General features: G+C 45.4%; 1 long non-coding RNA gene across 1 annotated transcript; it reads right to left on the bottom strand.

The window, feature by feature from the left end:
* Positions 1 to 3,316: 3,316 nt before the first annotated feature.
* Positions 3,317 to 4,932, bottom strand: LOC107309745. Its single transcript, XR_001553315.2, has 2 exons — positions 3,768 to 4,932; positions 3,317 to 3,699 (listed from the first exon to the last, which is right to left on the bottom strand). It is a non-coding gene; the product is annotated as an uncharacterized LOC107309745 (long non-coding RNA).
* Between the last annotated feature and the right edge of the window lie 12,746 nt (positions 4,933 to 17,678).

The raw sequence follows: 17,678 nt of genomic DNA, 5'->3' as shown, positions 1-17,678 counted from the left end.
ACCAAGTTGTGCAGCCATTGATTTTCTATTATTAGTCCAAATGCATGTATTGTATAAACCTTAGTGATATTCAATATCAAAGCATCAGAGTATACAAAATTTGATTTTCTCCAATCAGTTACGAGTACACAGGACCCTCTGTGATTCTTTTCCAGGCTGCTGTAAAGTAGGGCCAACGGCCTAACAAGGTTTTGTTCTTTTCTTAATTGGTTTAATAGTATTTCTTGTCATTATGGTATTGTGGGAATACAAGAAAAGCTGTTCAGAGTAGCAGCTGTGGAGCAAGATAAACAGCTCTCACACTCACTCTCTCACAATCTCTCATGGTATGTTTACCTTGTGTCATGGTTTTGTAATGTTGCTGTCAATATTCCACATCGTGACATCATGTGTGGTATGGATCATTAAAAAGTTCATACTCCAGTTCTGTGGAATAACAACATCCCGAATACTCAGCTCTCAGAAGAAAACTACGAATCCCAGAGGACTTCACAGCCAGAGATAAGTCACAGGAGGAGGACATATATATAATCTCGCTCCCAGGCTGGAGCTCTCTCTCTCTTGGACTCTCGGAGAGTGGGAAGTGTTCCAGCCATGTCATCTAGAGTTCACAATAAGCCTCTCAGTTTTTGGGGACTCTCTCTGTTTTTTAGATTTATTAGCCTCAATCATATTGTATTATATTGTGTTATCTTGTATTCCGATGTCATATTTAGTAAAGTAGGTTTTCCTCCTTAGATTGTCACTACTGTTCTCTTTTCCCATTCCCCTTTTCCCTTCCCTTTCGGGCCAGAGGGCCCTACGGGGTGGCTGCCCCCTCTCACAGGTACAGGTAAATCTAGGTAACCTGTGACACCTTGTCTGTTTACTAACATTCAGCATGTTAACAATCAAAGCCTTCATCGAGTCATGATAACCTAAATGCATCCATCAATACCGTTACACAGTGATATAAAAAATGAAGATGAAAGCTCTAAAGTGGGTAGTTGTGAAGCTGTGTATAAGGTGTGATTATTTTATTCATATGATTCATGTTATTTTCTAGTATGTTTCCTAACAAACTAAAAATGGAGGAATTGAGGAATTACAATAAAGAATTTTCAAGCAGAAGCTGTGGAGCAAGATAAACAGCATTGAGAAAGCAAGGCTGAGAACCAAGGACACCTCCAGAAGAGGATAAAACAAATACATGAAACCTGCATTACAGCTCCTTGATAATGAATTCTTGGGGTGGGAAATGAAATGGAAGCTATTTGAGAGAGAGTGGAAGGGGGGAGCAGGGTGGTGAGAAATTGACTTGGGGGAAATTGATTAGAGGGTGGAAATTTTAGGGGGGTGGGGGTGAGAGACAATTGTAAAGGCAGGAAATGGTTGGGAATATTGTCATTTCTTTACTGTTTAGACTGTTAATGTGTTAAATGTTTGGTGCTCACTTGGGTACATCTCTGCCTGCAGTCATTCCTGCAGCACCAAAGGCCACCCAGACCTCCATGCCCACCTCTGGGGATGCTGGAGTGGTTGCAGTGAACCAAGAGCTGCAGCTCCTCCAGACTGAACGTCTCCAACACAATTGCTGCTGTCAATGTCTCTGTGGCCTTGTGTTGTTCTCGGGGAAGGAGATGGTCATGTACTGTACAATGGCTGTGTTAACTGGGGACACTGGGCAGTACTGGTGCCACTGGGAGGCTATTGAAGGATGCAGACAGCACTGTGGTGGCTCCAGGCAGTACTGGGGGATACAGAGTTTGCACAAAGAGAGTCTAGACAATACTGGGAAGCAATGGGAGCTTACTGGGGAACTGCAAGGAGCACGAGGGGACACTGGAGAGCTCTGGACAGCACTTGTGGTGTTGGAGGACGTTCAGGAAGTACCCAGGTGGCACATATTAAGCTCATTCATTTCCTGTTCTCCAGCATCTCACGCAAGGTATTAAATGACCCACTTTTTTCACGGGGGAGACTTTCCCCTTGGGGCTGACTTCCCCCCCACCCCAGCGCTGCTCAGCTCTCCCCTGGCTCTATGTTGATGCATTCCCACCTGATGCTGTCACTCAGTGACACACTGGCCACCAACAGACTCACTGTGGGTCCTGAGGATGGCTGGGGGTGGCACCACTGCACGTCGCACGAGGGGAAACAGAGGCAACAAGGTGAGCCAAGCGCTGCAGGGCAGAAGTTTGGCAGGATGTCACAGCGGGCACGGGGATGGCTTTTGCTCTGAGTGCTGCTGAGTCAAAGCCAAGCGTTTCTTTCCTGGAATGAAAGGCTTTTTGTCAAACTCAAAGTGTCCTCATTTCCCCCCTCATCTTCCACTTCTCCCTCTCCTTTCCTCCCCCTCCAGCTTCTGGGGGCAGACAGCTGAGGGGGTCCCACTCTGCAACCCTTTAGCCCCTTTTCTTACCCCAAATGGGGACAGGAGCAAAGGCCTCCCATGCCCCTCCCACACTTCCCAAGCTTCTGCTTTTTGCTGCCTTTTTAGCCCCAAATGAGTCACTCGGGGATTTTTTGGGGGAACACTTTCTTCACTGAGCAAGTAGAGGGGGTCTCCTATGTGATGCTGAGGGGTTGGATGCACATGGGTGCTGCAGCAGCCCCCAGTCCTGCTGCTGTCCCTATTATCCCTTATTTACAGGTGATTCCATACGGGTGGACCCCAGCCAAGCTGAGGACAGGGGACAGACCCTAGAAACTGGTTCTCATCAGCAGAGTGATGCTGGGTACTCAGGACAATCCCCAGGCCTACAAGGCGGGGAGACACCAGTGGCTCTGTCCCTATTTGTCCTAAAGAGTCACCAGGAAGAGGATGGAACAAGGCATCAAGCTAGGGATCAATTCTAGGGATGGCAGCGGTGGGGGGTAAAGGGACAGCAATGAACTGAGACCCACCAGCAGCCAGGGCACAGCGACATGGTGGCAGTAATGTCCCCAAAGCCCTGGGGGCTCTGGAAAACCCAGCACAGTCATTCAGTGCTGTGCCTCAAAACTCCTGTGTGTTCCGGTAAGGAAAGAGTCCATGGCACACGCATGAGACCAGCCACACACAGCACTTCCCTTGAGTGGGGATGAGTCATCCTCAGCCTTCATCCCCAGCCCAGTAACACTGCACAGCACTGCACTCTTCCTTCCGGGGCCTCCACAAGACCTGAGTTTGGGTTGCGGAAAAGCAGGAATTGTCCCTGCATCCCAGTGGCATCCCGCTGCATCATGTCAGTGCTCCCACAGCCCAGGGCTACTGAGCAGTGCTGCATCCAAAAAGCCATAGCCAAATGAATGCATTTCATCCTGACTTGCGGAATAAAACTCTATAATCCAGAGATGGGTTATAAAGCAGGTATGTTTATTCCAGTGCCGGGTGCAAGGGGGATAGCTCCACCAAACTTGCACACCAACTTGTAAAATCGTGACACAGATATAGGTACATCTAATACATAGTCAATGATTTCTCAGAATTCTAATACATAGTCAGTAGTTCTCGGAATTCTGATACATATTCAGTAGGTCTTTAGCATGAAGACCCCCTCTTGTTCTTATCAGGGGGATGAAACTCCTCTTCTGGTAGTTTACAAGTAGTTATTCTCCTCCTTGCCTGATGTCGTCCGTGAGGTCTCACTCCTTAGCTGCATCCTCTTTGCTCTCCTATGCCCCTTGTTTCTTTTACTTGTAAAATTTAACTATCCTTTACTTGTTTCTATAAACTAGCTTTAAGTTTCCTTTACTCGTTTCTATAAACTACCTTTAACTATCCTTTACTTGTTTCTATAAACTACCTTTAAGTTTCCCTCTTTTAGTCCCCCTTTATTCCATATTCCAACAGAGCATCAGTTTCCTGCTTCACTGTACAATCCCCACTTGGTATGTTATTCCTTATTTTGCATGGCAGAGTTCCTTCTTATTTCCCCTGATGGAGGTGGGACCTTCCTCCGTCAGCTCCACCAAAGAGCTCCCTGGCTCCAAGGAGCTTTGAAACCTCCCCAGCCACTGCATTGACAAGGAGGGAAGGTTTGGACCTGGCTGCTCCTCACGCAACCTGTGAAACCCCACTTATTGTATGCCATAGAGAGGCTATGTGAAAGCAGGGGGAAGGCAGCCTTGTTCCCAATTCAGTCAATAGCCATTTCAGCACAGACCACAGTGGGATAAGGACATGGGTCACTGCAGTTAAATTCTTCTTTCCTTTTTGAAGGTTGGGCTGCAATTTATTTAACAAGGAGAACCAGAGAAAGAAGCAGAAGAGGCAGGACAGCAGCAGAAGAATCAGGGCAAGCTGGAAAGGGACGAGGAAAGCAGAGATGCTCTTATCTAACTACATGTCTACAAGACGAACTGCAAATGCGAGCAGTAGGAAAGGCTCCAAGGAAGTGACGGGGGAGTAAGACGGGAAGCAGTTTGTTTTCCCCAACCAAAATCAAACCCCGTGCATTTAGTACAGATGTTTTCAGAGTATCTTGTAGAAAAGGAACCACTCCTTTTCCCTAGCAACAACAAAGATGCAACATGGGGAGGTGTAACCCCAGGCTGACTGGTTCCAAACCTGAACGTGACACGGGGAAAAGAACTGCAGGCTATAAATTAGGCTAAGTGATAACGAGATAAAATTCAGAGATTAAGAGAAATGAAAAAAACAGCATAAGTAAAAAACAACAACAACAAAATAACAATTCAACAACAACTGAAACAAACAAAGGAATACAGATCAAACAAAGGATAAGGAAAAGAATGCACTCCCATGGTGATGCAGAGATGACAACAGAGCCAGAAAAAGGCTAAGATATCACCAACAATACAAGGGAAGAGGAATAGGTAGCTACAGGGCATGCTGCTACCTCCACCAGAGATGCAACAAGAGTATAGCCATCCAGGAGAAAAGACCATATCTGCCAATGACCAAAAAAAAAAAACTCTCAGGAAAAACGCAGAGCACGTGCTTCAAAATAAGGAGAAGGAGAAGGTAAGGCTAGATACTGGGAAATGAATCTCAGAAGTGACAAGAGAAAAAGAAAAAGAAAAGAGAGAAAGAAAGAAAGAAAAAAAAAAAAAAAAAAAAAAAAACAGACTGGAAGGAGAGGAACACAGGCAGGAAACATAAAGTAGCAGGACACAAGCACTGGCAGGAGACACGAACTGACCGGAGGCATACACTGGCAGGTAACACACACAAACAAAAAAAAGAAAAAATAAAATAAATTTTTAAAAAAAAAACAGTATGGAAAAACACTAAGCAACAACACTAAGAAAAATCAATGAGGAAAAACACTGAGGAAATATACGAAGAGAAAGCACTAGGGAAAAGTAGTATCAAAGACAGAATTCAGAGATGCAAATTGAGCCTCGAGGACACTAAAAGCACAGCATCCATGCCTGGGAGGAGGAATGGGTAGCTACAGGGCATGCTGCTACCTCAACCAGAGATGCTACATCAGGGTGACAAGCCCAGATTGGGTCTTTGGACCCAATATCTTTGTAGGAATGCAAAGCATCTGCAGTCATGCCAAGAAGGAGGTAAGGGATGGATTTAAGCAGCCATGAGAGTAAACAGAGAAGTATTATAAGACAGAAAGAAAAAACACACTGGCAGGAGACACACACACACTGGCAGGAGACACACACTGGCAGGAGACAGAATGGCAGGACACACAAAGAGGAAACGAAAGAAAAACAATATCAAAAATCACTAAGGAAAATAAAGGAACAGGAAAGACAAAGAGGCAACAATAATGAAACAAGGACCATGGAAAGTAAAGTAAAAGGAGCACTATAAAAAATCAAACAGGGGAAAACGAAACATGGAAGGAAAACAGAGCAAAGCAAAACAAGGTCTAGAAATGCAAGAGTAAAGCAAATCACCTGAACACAAGATCATGTCAAAGCAAAGAGTCCATATCAAAGAAACAATAAAAAAGCTCACCAGTGCTGAGCACTGGAAAGAAACAAAGAACACTCAAAAACAAGGGCAGGTAAAGATTCAAAAGAAAAACTAAAGAGCAAAGATAAAACAAAAAAGAGAAATGAAAGCTGAAGAACTAAGAAGCCAAGGTAAAGAAAGCAAAATGGCTTGAAATACTGAGTAACAAAAAGGAATACCGCATAGTGAAGGATAAAAGAATGCCAAGACTGGAAAAGGAAAAAAAAATAAAGGAATCCACAGATATGAAAAAAAAAAACCAAAACTCAAAAGCAATCCATGGCAACATAGACGGAGCAGCAAAGCAAGACATGAAAAATAAAAAGGGCAAAAGGCAACGGTAAAGGCAATGGCAAAACAAAATGGCATAGGACACAAGGCAAAGGCAAAGGCAAAAGCAAAAGCAAACTGCCAAAGGCAAAGGCAACAGGCAAATGCAACAGGCCAAAGCAAATGGCAGAGGGAAAAGACAAAATGCAACGGCAAAGCTATAAGGCAAGGGCAAAAGAAAAAGGCAACGGGCAAACGGAAGGTCAAAAGCCAAGGGCTGAGGCAAAAGGCAAAGGGAAAATACAAAACACAAGGGCAGATGCACCCACCAAGGCCAACGGGAAAATGTAATATGTATGCAAAAGGCAAAGACAAATGTAAAATGCAATAGGTAAAAGGCAATAAACAAAAGGAAAATGGTACGTGGCATAGATCAAAAGGCCAAGGCAATAGGGAAATGAAAAAGGAAAAATGAAAGAGCAAAGGAAATGGCAAATTGCAGACAACAGAAGGCAAAGGCAAATGCCAAAAGGAAAACTGAAAATGCAAAGGCACCTGATAAAAGCAAATGCAAACAACAACAGGCAAAGCGTAGTGGCAAAGGCAAAATGCAAAGGCAAATGGCAAAGTCAAAAGGTAAGTGGCGTAAGACAAAAGGCAAAGGCAAAGGGGAAATAAAAAAGGTAAAGTGAAAAATCTAATGCCAAAAGTAAACGAAGTAGGAAAATGGCAGAGGACAAAAGACAAAGGCAAAAGGGAAATGCAAAAGGTAAAGTGAAAAAGCTAATGCCAAAGGTAAAGGAAAACGGCAAATGACATAGGACAAAAGGAAAACACCAAAAGCAAAATGCAAAATTCAAAGGCAAAGGGCAAAAGCAAATGCAAAATTCAAAGGCAAAGGGCAAAAGCAAATGGCAGTGCGAAAAGCAAAAACCTGAGGGCAAATTCAACAGAGGAAAGGCAAAAGGTAAGTGACATAGAAGAAAAGGCAAAGGTAAAAGGGGTATGCAAATAGTAAAATGAAAACACTACTGCCAAATGTAAAGGAAAAAGGCAAATGGCATATGACAGAAGGCAAAGTCAAACACCAAAAGGAAACCTGAATATGCAAAGGCAACAGGTCAAAGCAAACGGCTATGGAAAAAGACAAAGCGTAAAGGAAAAGGCAAAAGGCAAAAGAAAAATACAAAGAAAAAATGTAAGTGGCAGAGTCCAAAAGGCAAAGGCAAAAGCTAAGTGGCGCACTTTGTCCAAAAGGCAAAGGCAAAAGGGAAATGCAAAAGGCAAAATTAAAATGCTACTGCCAAATGTAATGGAAATAGGCAAATGGCATTGGACAAAAGGCAAAGGGAAACGCCAGAAGCAAAATGCAAAATGCAAAGGCAAAGGGCAAAAGCAAATGGCAGTGTGGAAAGCCAAAACATAAGGGCAAAGTCAAAAGGAAAAAGAGAAGACGAATGGATATCAACCAACCTGAAAAAAATAAAGTCAGCCGCTCATTCCAACTCAGGAGCAACCGTAAACCAAGGCAGAAGAAATAAAAGAATAAGGAAATGGATCAGAGAAAACCAACATCAAGCCATGCATTAGAAACAACAACGTCAAATGAACGGAAAAGTAGACACTCACATGGCGAGAAGGAGATGACTGCTGAGTCTGGAGGAGGCCAAAAGCTCAGCATCCGTGCCTGGGAGGAGGAAAGGGTAGCTACAGGGCATGCTGCTACTTCCACCAGCGATGCCACGTCAGGGTGGCCAGCCCAGAAGAATCTGCAGATAACAGTAAGAACCAAACATCTGTCTGGAGGAAGGCAAAGCACCCGCAGTCATGCCAAGGAGGAGGTAAGGGTAGCTACCGGGCATGGATCTTGCCAGCCATCGGTGAAAAAGCTGCAAGACCACCACAAGGGAATAGGCATCCTTGCCCAGGAGATATGGACCCACCTGAAAAAAATGAAAAAAAAGAAAACAACTGCAAATGCATCAACTAGAGCAGGAAAGCCAAAAGCGGAGGCTGGAGTTGAAGAAGCCAGAAACAAATAAATAAACCAAACAAAACAAGCAAGGGCAAAAAAACATCAGGTAAGTGAAGGCAAAGTAAGAGGAAAGGCACGGGCAAGGGGACAAGGAAAGCAAAGCCAGGAAAGGAAAAATGAAAAGGAAAGTAGAAGCTCAAAGCAAAGAGAAAAAAAAAGAGTCTGGAAAGAAACAGAATGCTCTCAGCAAGGAGAAAGAGAATGCAAAGAAAGGAACGGGAAGGACAAAGAAGCAGCAAACATGAAACAAAGACCATGGAAAGCAAAGCCAAAGGGGCACTACAGAAAAGCAAAGGGGGGAATACCAAACAAACAGGAAAAACAGAGCAAAGCAAAGGTCTAGAAATACAAACATCAAGCATATCACCTGAACACAAGATCATGGCAAAGCAAAGAGTCCAACTAAAAGAAACAGATAAAAACGCTCCACAGTGATGAGCCCTGGAAACAAAGAAAGAACATTCAAAAGCTATGCAAGGCAAAGATACAAAGGAAAAACCAAAGAGCAACGGAAAACCAGGAAGGAGAAATGAAAGATGAAGAACTAAAAAGCCAAGGAAAGGAAAGCAAAATGGCTTGAAACACTGAGAAAGAAAAAGGAATACTGCATAGTGAAGGATAAAATAGCTCCAAGAATTGAAAAGGAAAAAAAAAAAAAAAAGGAATCCACAGATATGACAAAAAAACCCAAAGCTCAAAAGCAATCCATGGCAACAAAGATAGAGCAGCAAACCAAGATATTATAAATAAAAAATGCAAATGTCAAGGGCAAAAGTAAAAAAGCATGGGCAGAAGTAAAAGTCTGGCACAAAATGCAAGAGCAAAAGAAAATTGGCAAAAGGAGAAAGGGCAAAAGGAAATTGGAATGTCAAAGGAAAAGGGCATAGGCAAAAGGCAAAGGCCAAAGAAAAATGGAAAGGTAAATGGCAAAGGTCAATGCAAAATTTAAAGGCATTAAGGAAAATGTTAATGGCAAAGGCAAAAAACAAATCTGAAGGGCAAAGGTAAAAGGCTACAGCAAAAGGCAAAGGCAAAAGGCAAACGGCAAAGATAAAAGGCAAAAGTAAAATGTAAAGGCCAAAGTGAAAGATAAATACCAAAGGCAAAGGGCAAAAGCAACAGGCAGATGCAAATGGAAAAACGGAAAAAGAAAAGCAAAAAAGCAAAGGCAAAAAACAAAGGAAAAGGCAAAGAGTAAAAGGCAAAAGGAAAATTAAAAACAGCATAGGAACAAAGGCAAAGGCAAAAGACAAAAGCAAAATGCATAGGCAACGGGCAAAGGCAAAAGTGAAAGGCAAAAAGCGAAGGCATAGGCAAAAGCAAAATACAAAAACAACGGGCAAAGGCAATGGGCAAAAGCAAACGGCAAAGGGAAAAGGCAAGGGCAAAAGGCAAAGGCAAAAGCAAAATGGAAAGGCAACAAGCAAAGTCAAATGGGAAATGCAAAAGGCAAAAGCAAAAGGAAAAGGAAGAAGGCAAATGGCACTGGACAAAAGGCAAAGGCAACAAGCAAAAGGAAATGGCAATGGCAAAAGACAAAACATAAAGGCAATGGCAAAAGGCAAAGGAAAAAGGCAAAGGAAAAAGGCAGATCACAAACGGAAAATCTAAGTGGACTAGGGCAAATAGAATGAATACAATGTCATGTCAAAGCAAAGAATACAAAGAAAATTAGCTGATAAGAAACGCTCCCCGACATTAATTAACTAGCCTGTATCAACACGCAAGGAGAATAGCCAAGTTAAGAACATCCCAAAATCCTGAATGTAAAATCCCTGCATCCAAGATTAAAAGGAACCACGATATCTCCGTCAATCCCCCTCTGCTTTTTCTAAGTGTGTTTTTCCCCACTGTTTCTGCAAGGTGGTTCTTCAGTGGAAGGCTACGTGCATCATCTTCATATGCTAAGACAGCTTACTTTAAGAGCATCTTTGGAGAAACTTATTTGAGACAACAAAAACCTTAATAGAAATAGGCATCTATGGTTTGCAAAGAGACACAGGTCACCAGATCACACCAGGGTCAGGATCATCACTCATTATTCCTGAGGATCCTTGATCACTAAAGGAAGTACTTGGGTCACCAGTCAACATAAGCTGTAAACAGATGACATATTTTGCTTTCTCATCATTCTGTTGGAGAAGACAGGCACACTCAAACGTCAGTTCAAGAGACTTGTTTAGCACTATAGTTTTCATTAATACACAGTGCAAAACACTTGGATTATTCAGGGGGAAACGCTGTCTTCAAATGCATCGTTTAAATCCATCCAAAATTATCTTGCAGGTTCTTACTTCTTGACCAATGTTTCCTTCCCCACGCTTTACAACTACAAGAGCTAGAACAACATTCTCTGAAGATATCCAGGCCAGAAGAGTCCCAGTAGACCAGTATCAAGCCCAGCTCACGGGAGGCCAATGCCCACTGTTTCCTGCCTGATAAACACAGATCTTTGGCAGCATTCAATTGTCTTCCCTGCACAACCACCCAGCCCCCCTCCTAGTCATCAACACCAGTATCATTTTAAAGTCAATGAATCTAGACTGTAAAAGCACATCTAGCCTCCTACAGCAATTCATTCATTTGGGGGATTGAATTTGAGAACACATCTTTAGGCAAACACTAACATCAACTTCCATACATCTGAATGTGTAGCCTCTCCAAACGCAGTGACCCTCCTTCCACAGCTGCAAACGGTTTCATTTCCCAGAGCAACTTCACAGTGGCAGAAGGGACAGATGCCTCCCTGTAACCAGAAGAAAACAACAAAGAAAAATAAAGGAGCACAGCCCCACGTCCAAGACTCCGTAAACCCCATGTATTCCAGTGACAGGAAGGCATCTGCAACATCAACCTTTACCCTGGCATCACAGTCTGTTGTTGGCCTATGACAGAGGTGTATGTACAGGATTCATTGGGTTCCCTGTGGTCATTTCCAGCAAAGATTAATTTACAATCTGTGGAAGGGGTTAGCTTCACACCATTGAAAAAGCACTGGATTTTGGGTGTGCGGTTTCCAATTGTCTGGAGCACAGGCCTTGTCTGAAGCACAGGCCTTATGAGGAGCGGCTGAGGGAGCTAGGANGCGGCTGAGGGAGCTAGGATTGTTCAGCCTGGAGAAGAGGAGGCTCAGGGGAGACCTTATTGCTCTCTATAACTTCCTGAAGGGAGGTTGTAGTGAGCTGGGGGTTGGCTTCTTCTCTCTTGTAATCGATGACAGAACTAGAGGGAATGGTTTTAAACTGCGTCAGGGGAGATTCAGGCTGAACATTAGGAAGTATTACTTCTCGGAAAGGGTACTCAGGCATTGGAATGCACTGCCCAGGGAGATGGTAGAGTCACAGACCATGGGAGTGTTCAAGAAATGTCTGGATGTTGTGTTGATGAATATGATTTAGCTGGGAAGTATTGGTAATGGTTGGACTAGATGATCTTCTAGGTCTTTTCCAACCTTGATATTTCTGTGATTCTGTTACCAAGTTACCCCTGTTACCAAAGACATGATACCTGTGAGTGGGTAACATAGTATCTCGCTGTCACAGAACTTGCAAGGAGTGACACAAAGTCTGATCTCAGCACTCATCACACAGAAGTTACTTATGCAGCCTTTGGAGGAGAACTGAGGAATCTCTTGCTATGCAGGGAGCGAGGACCTGGTGTATTTCTAGCATCAAGTTACATGTGGCCAAATCAGGTGATGAGAAAACTGTTCCCAGCCTGAATCTTCATCCTTCCTTAACACTGTGACTGAAAGCTTGCTGGCACTGCATCAGCTGATTCTTGCTAGCATTCCTTCCTGATCAGTTTCAGATACATCAGGGCTTGGGCCCGTGTTACCAGCGAGTGCAGCAACACTGAGATCTGGCCAAACCAATACAAAAAAAAACAAACATGCTTCTTTCTGCATCAGTTTTAAAGGTGTTCAGACTTAAAGTGTGTTGAAGCAGATTGTAATACCTCTGAGCCACAGCACTGCTGCGTTTAGCAAAGCTCATGGCAACAGGCTTTGGACAACCTCAGAGCTTTGTAGATGAGGATAAGATATCCGATGATAAGAGAGAGAAAATGAATAAGATACAAGGTAAGTGTTGTTTATTCCTTCTAGTCAGCACGCCATCCCTAAATCTTCCATGCTATGACTTTTATCTTGAGAGTGATGATCCCTTAACCTCACACCTTCAGCACAACACATTCTGTGGAGATTCCCACCAGTGACAAAGTATTAGTGCCGCTTTTCTGCCTCTTTCTTTTTTGTCTGTATTTTCTGGAATGTGGGGATTTCTTTCATTGCCCACAAACACTGCCCAGTTCAGGAGGAGGCAGGGACGAGAGACATGAGCAAGGCAGATATGTTGTTCTCTGTTACGAAATGAATGACAGTGGTTTCGACATGTGGACTTGCCATAGTGCTTCTTACAAGGCCTAACAGTGGGATGAAATGTGCCCGGAAGCAGGTGTGTTTTTTAGGAAGGCAAAAGAGAAATGCAAATAATGCTAAGGGCGGCCACGAAGATGATCAGAGGGCTGGAGCACCTTTCCTACGAGGACAGGTTGAGGGAACTGGGCTTGTTTTGCTTGGAGAAAAGAAGGCTTCAGGGAGACCTCACTGCGGCCTTGTAGTATTTGAAGGGAGCATATGAACAGGAGGGGGAACGGCTGTTTACGAGGGTGGATAGTGATAGGACCAGGCCAGGGAGGATGTGACTCTGAGCAGCCTGGTCTGGTGGTTTATGACCCTGCACGCTGTGGTCCTTTTCAACCCAGGCTAACTCTATGGTCTATGACTGTACGATTGTATAGAACCTCAGGGAAGTCACATGGAAGAGGCAAGCCTTGAAATTAAGCTTGTATTCGCTTGCCCCTCATACACCCTGATCACTGCCTCCCTTACTTGGCCAAGTGTCTTTCTGTGGGGTGTAGATGAGGAAAGGGAAAGAGGAAAATAAAGCAGCTGCTTTGTCTAGAGCTATTGTTTCACTGGGGTCTGGCCCTATTTTCTGAAAACTAAAAACGATTGTGTGAAAGGAGGATGGAAAGGTGCCAAGGAGGTTTTTGGTTTGGTGCCTGACTCCAGCCTGGTGCTTGCCTGCTGGGAAAGGCACACTTGGCTTTCCAATGGAAGGATGCAGGGTGGAAAGCCAAGTGGCCAGGGTTGAGGATCCCCAGCAATAGAGGGAAACAGCCCAACAAGAGCTGGGGTGATTTGCAATAAACGCATTCAGTGAAGTTCCTGTCCCATGATCTGACATATGTCTCCCCATCCCTTCCAGTTTGTGCAGAGATGGCATGAGACAGAGGGCATTGCTTCCCTGGCAGACTGCAGGAGCAGAAGCCATTTCAGGTGCCTAAAATGGTTTGCTTTCACATTGTGGTTGAATGGGGTACATATAGACAGAGGAACTTTCCCTATTCCTTGGGTGGATATGGCATATGGAGGCTGCACAAGGGCAAGGCTCCATCCTGGCCAGTTCAGCCAAGCAGCTGTATAAACTGGCCAGAACCCCACCTCAGTGAGGCCAGCAAATGGCCCAAGGGCCTCAAACCCAGCCCCATGAGCCGGCGCTGCCCTGGGCCCATAAAGCCACAGTAAGGGAAGTGCAACATCGGCTTACTGGAGACAAAGCCACAGTCCAGAGAGGCGAGCACGCAGCCTCGGGCATACAGATGTGAACCCCTATTCATTCCCACTATGTCCCCTTGGGAACTCCATTGAGCACTATGAGGCCGACATTATTCTTGAACCGGTTTTAATGAAAATTGCAAAAACCATGACAGCTGCACAAGGTCACCCTCACCTTCCTGTTTTGTTTGACTTCAGAATCACCCCATGGGCTGACCCTAGGTGTTGGTTTCCCCTAAATAATTCGATCTAGGAGGCATCCACTTCCATTATGATGAAAGCGCAAGAAGTATGCGAGAGAGCTGAGGTCAAAATGGTTGGCAGCCGGTGGGAGAGCACGTGTTCCCACAGGTGGTGAGCAGAGCTGGTGCTCTGGCGAGCTGTGCTGCACGCGGAGACTGAGCTTCCTGTGCATTTTCGGTGGAACAGATCCCCTGGCAGAGCCTGTCCGAAGAACTCTGCTGTGCTGTGTTGGTGAGCTGAGCGCAGCTTAGGCTGAACAGGCCCAACAGGTGAGCTGGGTTTGGTGCTGGCTGGCTGCTGGGAGGTGTCTCTACAGACATGAAATGCTAGGCCGGGGAGAAGTCCCCAGCTCCAGCAGTGCCCCTCCACATGGCTGTTCCCAGGGGAAAGAGGTTCTTGTGGAGATTCCAACCCGTGTTTTGGTGAGGATGATGAAACACCATTCATAAGGAAACAGAGCGCAACTTGTGCCTCACTACCACACGGATGGCTGGGTGCAGAGCTCCTGAGGAGATGGAGAAGAGCACTTGCTGACACAAGCCATGGCAGTCAGACACAAGCTGCAGCTAGCGTTGGGACGTTCTTGCAGCCAGCTGATTCCCAGACCTTTTCCCTCCACAAGAGACTCAATTGCATGGCAGAACAAAGCTGGGAATATACTTCTCCCTCATGACTTTTCTCTGTGGATGATTTCTGCAGGGTTCCTGTTTGCAGGGAGATTGGAGGATCGAGGCAGTCTTAGGAAGAGTGAAGCCAGCTCTTTCCAAGAGCAGGGAAAGTTCCTGTGGAGAGAGCTTGTGAGAGAACTTGTGCTTCCTCTGACACTTGAGCGATCATGTCTCAGCAAGGAGACAAGTGCGGATCCAATGCCTGCTCTGTGAGCGAAAGGTATGCTGGGTTCCTTTGGCTTGACTTTTTCTGTTGCTATTTGTTCATTTGTGTAAGCGGGGAAAGGAGCTGAGAACGCCGGAGTGCGGGAGCCCGGCTGCTGGTGCCTTGGGACGGTCAGTAAGCGGTGGTTGGATCTGAGCTCACTGCTGACAGCTCTGGGCTAATGGCACGGCAGGGCTAAAGGCTGGTATTTTCCTAGTGATCAATGATGTCTCAGCACTCTGATATCCCATCTCTGGCACGATCTGGAAGCTCTCAGCTGCCCGTTCCGACCTGAGTTTCTTCCTTTCTCTCTTCAGAGGCGGCGCAGCTGCCAGACATCCAGCTGCACCTTTCAGCGCGCAGAGGGACGCAATGGGGATGGACTGTCCTTACTGCCACGCAAAAGTGAGTTTCTCTTCTGTCTGTAAAACAGGGTCTTTCTTTAGTGGGGGGTGGACACGGGCTAACAGGACAATACTGCTACTGTCATCTGTGAAATCAACACGGAGAGCGCGGGTCAGACGATCTCTTCTTTTAGGGACAGAGCCCGTGCGTCCATGCAATGGTGCTGGGCAAGGTGGGAAACGGAAAGCCCATGCAGGTAAGAACCTCTTGTGAGCTGTGGTGTGGGTACCTGCCACTAAATAGGGCTGCATGAAGGGTGCATGTGTGATGGGAAGAGTGAAGAAAGTCCACTGCAGATCTGTGCTGACTGCAGAAATGGCACCATGCTGTAGCAGCAAAAAGGAAAATGGTAGGAACTACACTTGGAGAGTTGAAGTTGGTGGTTGGCTGTGCTCAAATCTCCTCCCAAGAGATGCTCTTCAAGTATTTCTTGTTTCTTTCTGCCAGAAGATGACGCAAGCGGCCTTCCAGCAAAGCGCAGCCTTGCGGAAAGTCTGGGGAGGACTGCAGCCTGTGACGTGGCACCCAAGAGAGGTACAGATGCACAACAGGCATCAGGGTTTGATTCGATGTCGTTCTAGTCAGGCTTTCTGTCTGTTCTTTCCTGGGAGTGTTGTTGCTGCATGTTGCTTGAGGTCTTTGTCCCTGGGATTTACAATTACCTTCCCTGTCCAGATTGAAATGCAAACCCACACTTCACCTAAGATCTGCTGCTGTGAACACTCAAGATGAGATTTCCTAGTATTGTGGCCCATTCTGCAGACTGAAAGTAGCCCTTGGGCTCCCTTGAAGTCTAACTGCTCTCCTTTCTTGATTATAACAGATGTACAATGTGAGCCAAATGGAATGATCTACGTGAAAGCAGTGCAGGAAGTGCTTTCTGGGGAGAGATCATCTCCAGGCTGGAGGGCTTCCAGTAACAGCAGGTCCCAGCTCAGGGAGAAGACCTTCCCTGGCTGTGTGCCCCCGCTCTGTCTCCAAGACCCTGGCTGGAGGGAAACGCAAGGGCTTGGACGAAGAGCAACAGGCAGCAGCGCAGTTGCCTGCTAACAAAAGAGCCAGGGGCCAGAGCACAGGCAGTGTGCCGGCCCCAGCCCCACCACGGAGCTCCAAGCAAAGAGGTAAGAAGGTGCTGTGGCACCGTCCCGGTGAAGTGCTGTCCTTATCAACAACATGAGTTATTGCTTCAGGGCTTGCTTTAACCCTTTTCCGTCTCGTGGAGGGGGAAAAGAGTTGAAAAAGGCTACACAACAAAGTCCCAAAGGCAGCGAGGTGCCAGAATACCTAAACGCATCTCTTTCCATTAACATCATTATGCTCTTCCGTATTTCCCCCTGGAAATGTTACTCACTGAGAGGCTTCCTAGTCCCATTTGCTTTGTCTTTGGACTGCCATTTGTTTTCTCGGCACCCATGTTTCTGCAGCTTTGCTGTTGACAAAATGAATTCATTGGTATTCTTGCTTTCAGCAAGAAGACAACAACAAAAAGAAAGGAAAAGGGAAATGAGAAAGGCTTCTTTGAGAGCTGCACGTGCAGAGGTGAGTCCTTTGGTGAACACAGACACGCATTCTCTTGTTGGTCTCAGTGCCTACATCTGTCAGACATAAAAGAGATGGCAAAGATAATTCCTGAGGGAGTGATGGATAGAAAAATTGCCAGCTGTGTGTTTTGAGGGAAATGACACTGTCAGTGAGAGCTGCCATGGGGAGCTTGGACGCCTTCCTCTGGCTTGAGAACATGTGGTTGGTAACAGCCAGAGGTTTTGCTGTGATAAAGAAGCTTGCCATGTTGGGCACTGCAACCTTTGAAACGACCTTCCCATGACAGAGCATGAATCTTACCATAGACAACGTGTCATGGGAAGTAGTGTCAGTGACCTGAATGAAAGGAACATGCTGTTCCACACGGGGCCATTCTGGAAACCAGTTTACCTTGGTCAGGCTTTCTCAGGACAATCTCCCCCTAGATATTGTTTCTGTCCTACTTCTACGCAACTTGCTTTGTTTCTTTCCAAGACTTCGCATAGCCGAGAGATGAACATACTTGCGGAGATGATGCAGGAAGGTGGGAACATGAATAGGAAGATGAGAGGAAAAGCGTCACAACGGCACGGCTGAGTGCCAAGGCATTTCAGATTGCTGCCCAACTTATCCGAGCATTCCCACGTTTTTAAACTACATTCTGGGATTTCTTTTTAATTTATTTATTTATTTTAATATTTATTTTATTTATTCATATGCAATTCAATCAATAAAAAACTAATCATAGATTACATATTCACAAAGACATGACCACAAGCCTGATTTGTCTTCCAGTGGCATCCATGAGG

The sequence above is a fragment of the Coturnix japonica genome, chromosome 2, assembly GCF_001577835.2.
Source record: "Coturnix japonica isolate 7356 chromosome 2, Coturnix japonica 2.1, whole genome shotgun sequence".
In the NCBI taxonomy this organism is placed as follows: Eukaryota; Metazoa; Chordata; class Aves; order Galliformes; family Phasianidae; genus Coturnix; species Coturnix japonica.
Note: the sequence above shows the minus strand (reverse complement) of the source record. Positions and strands in the feature narration are given on the sequence as shown.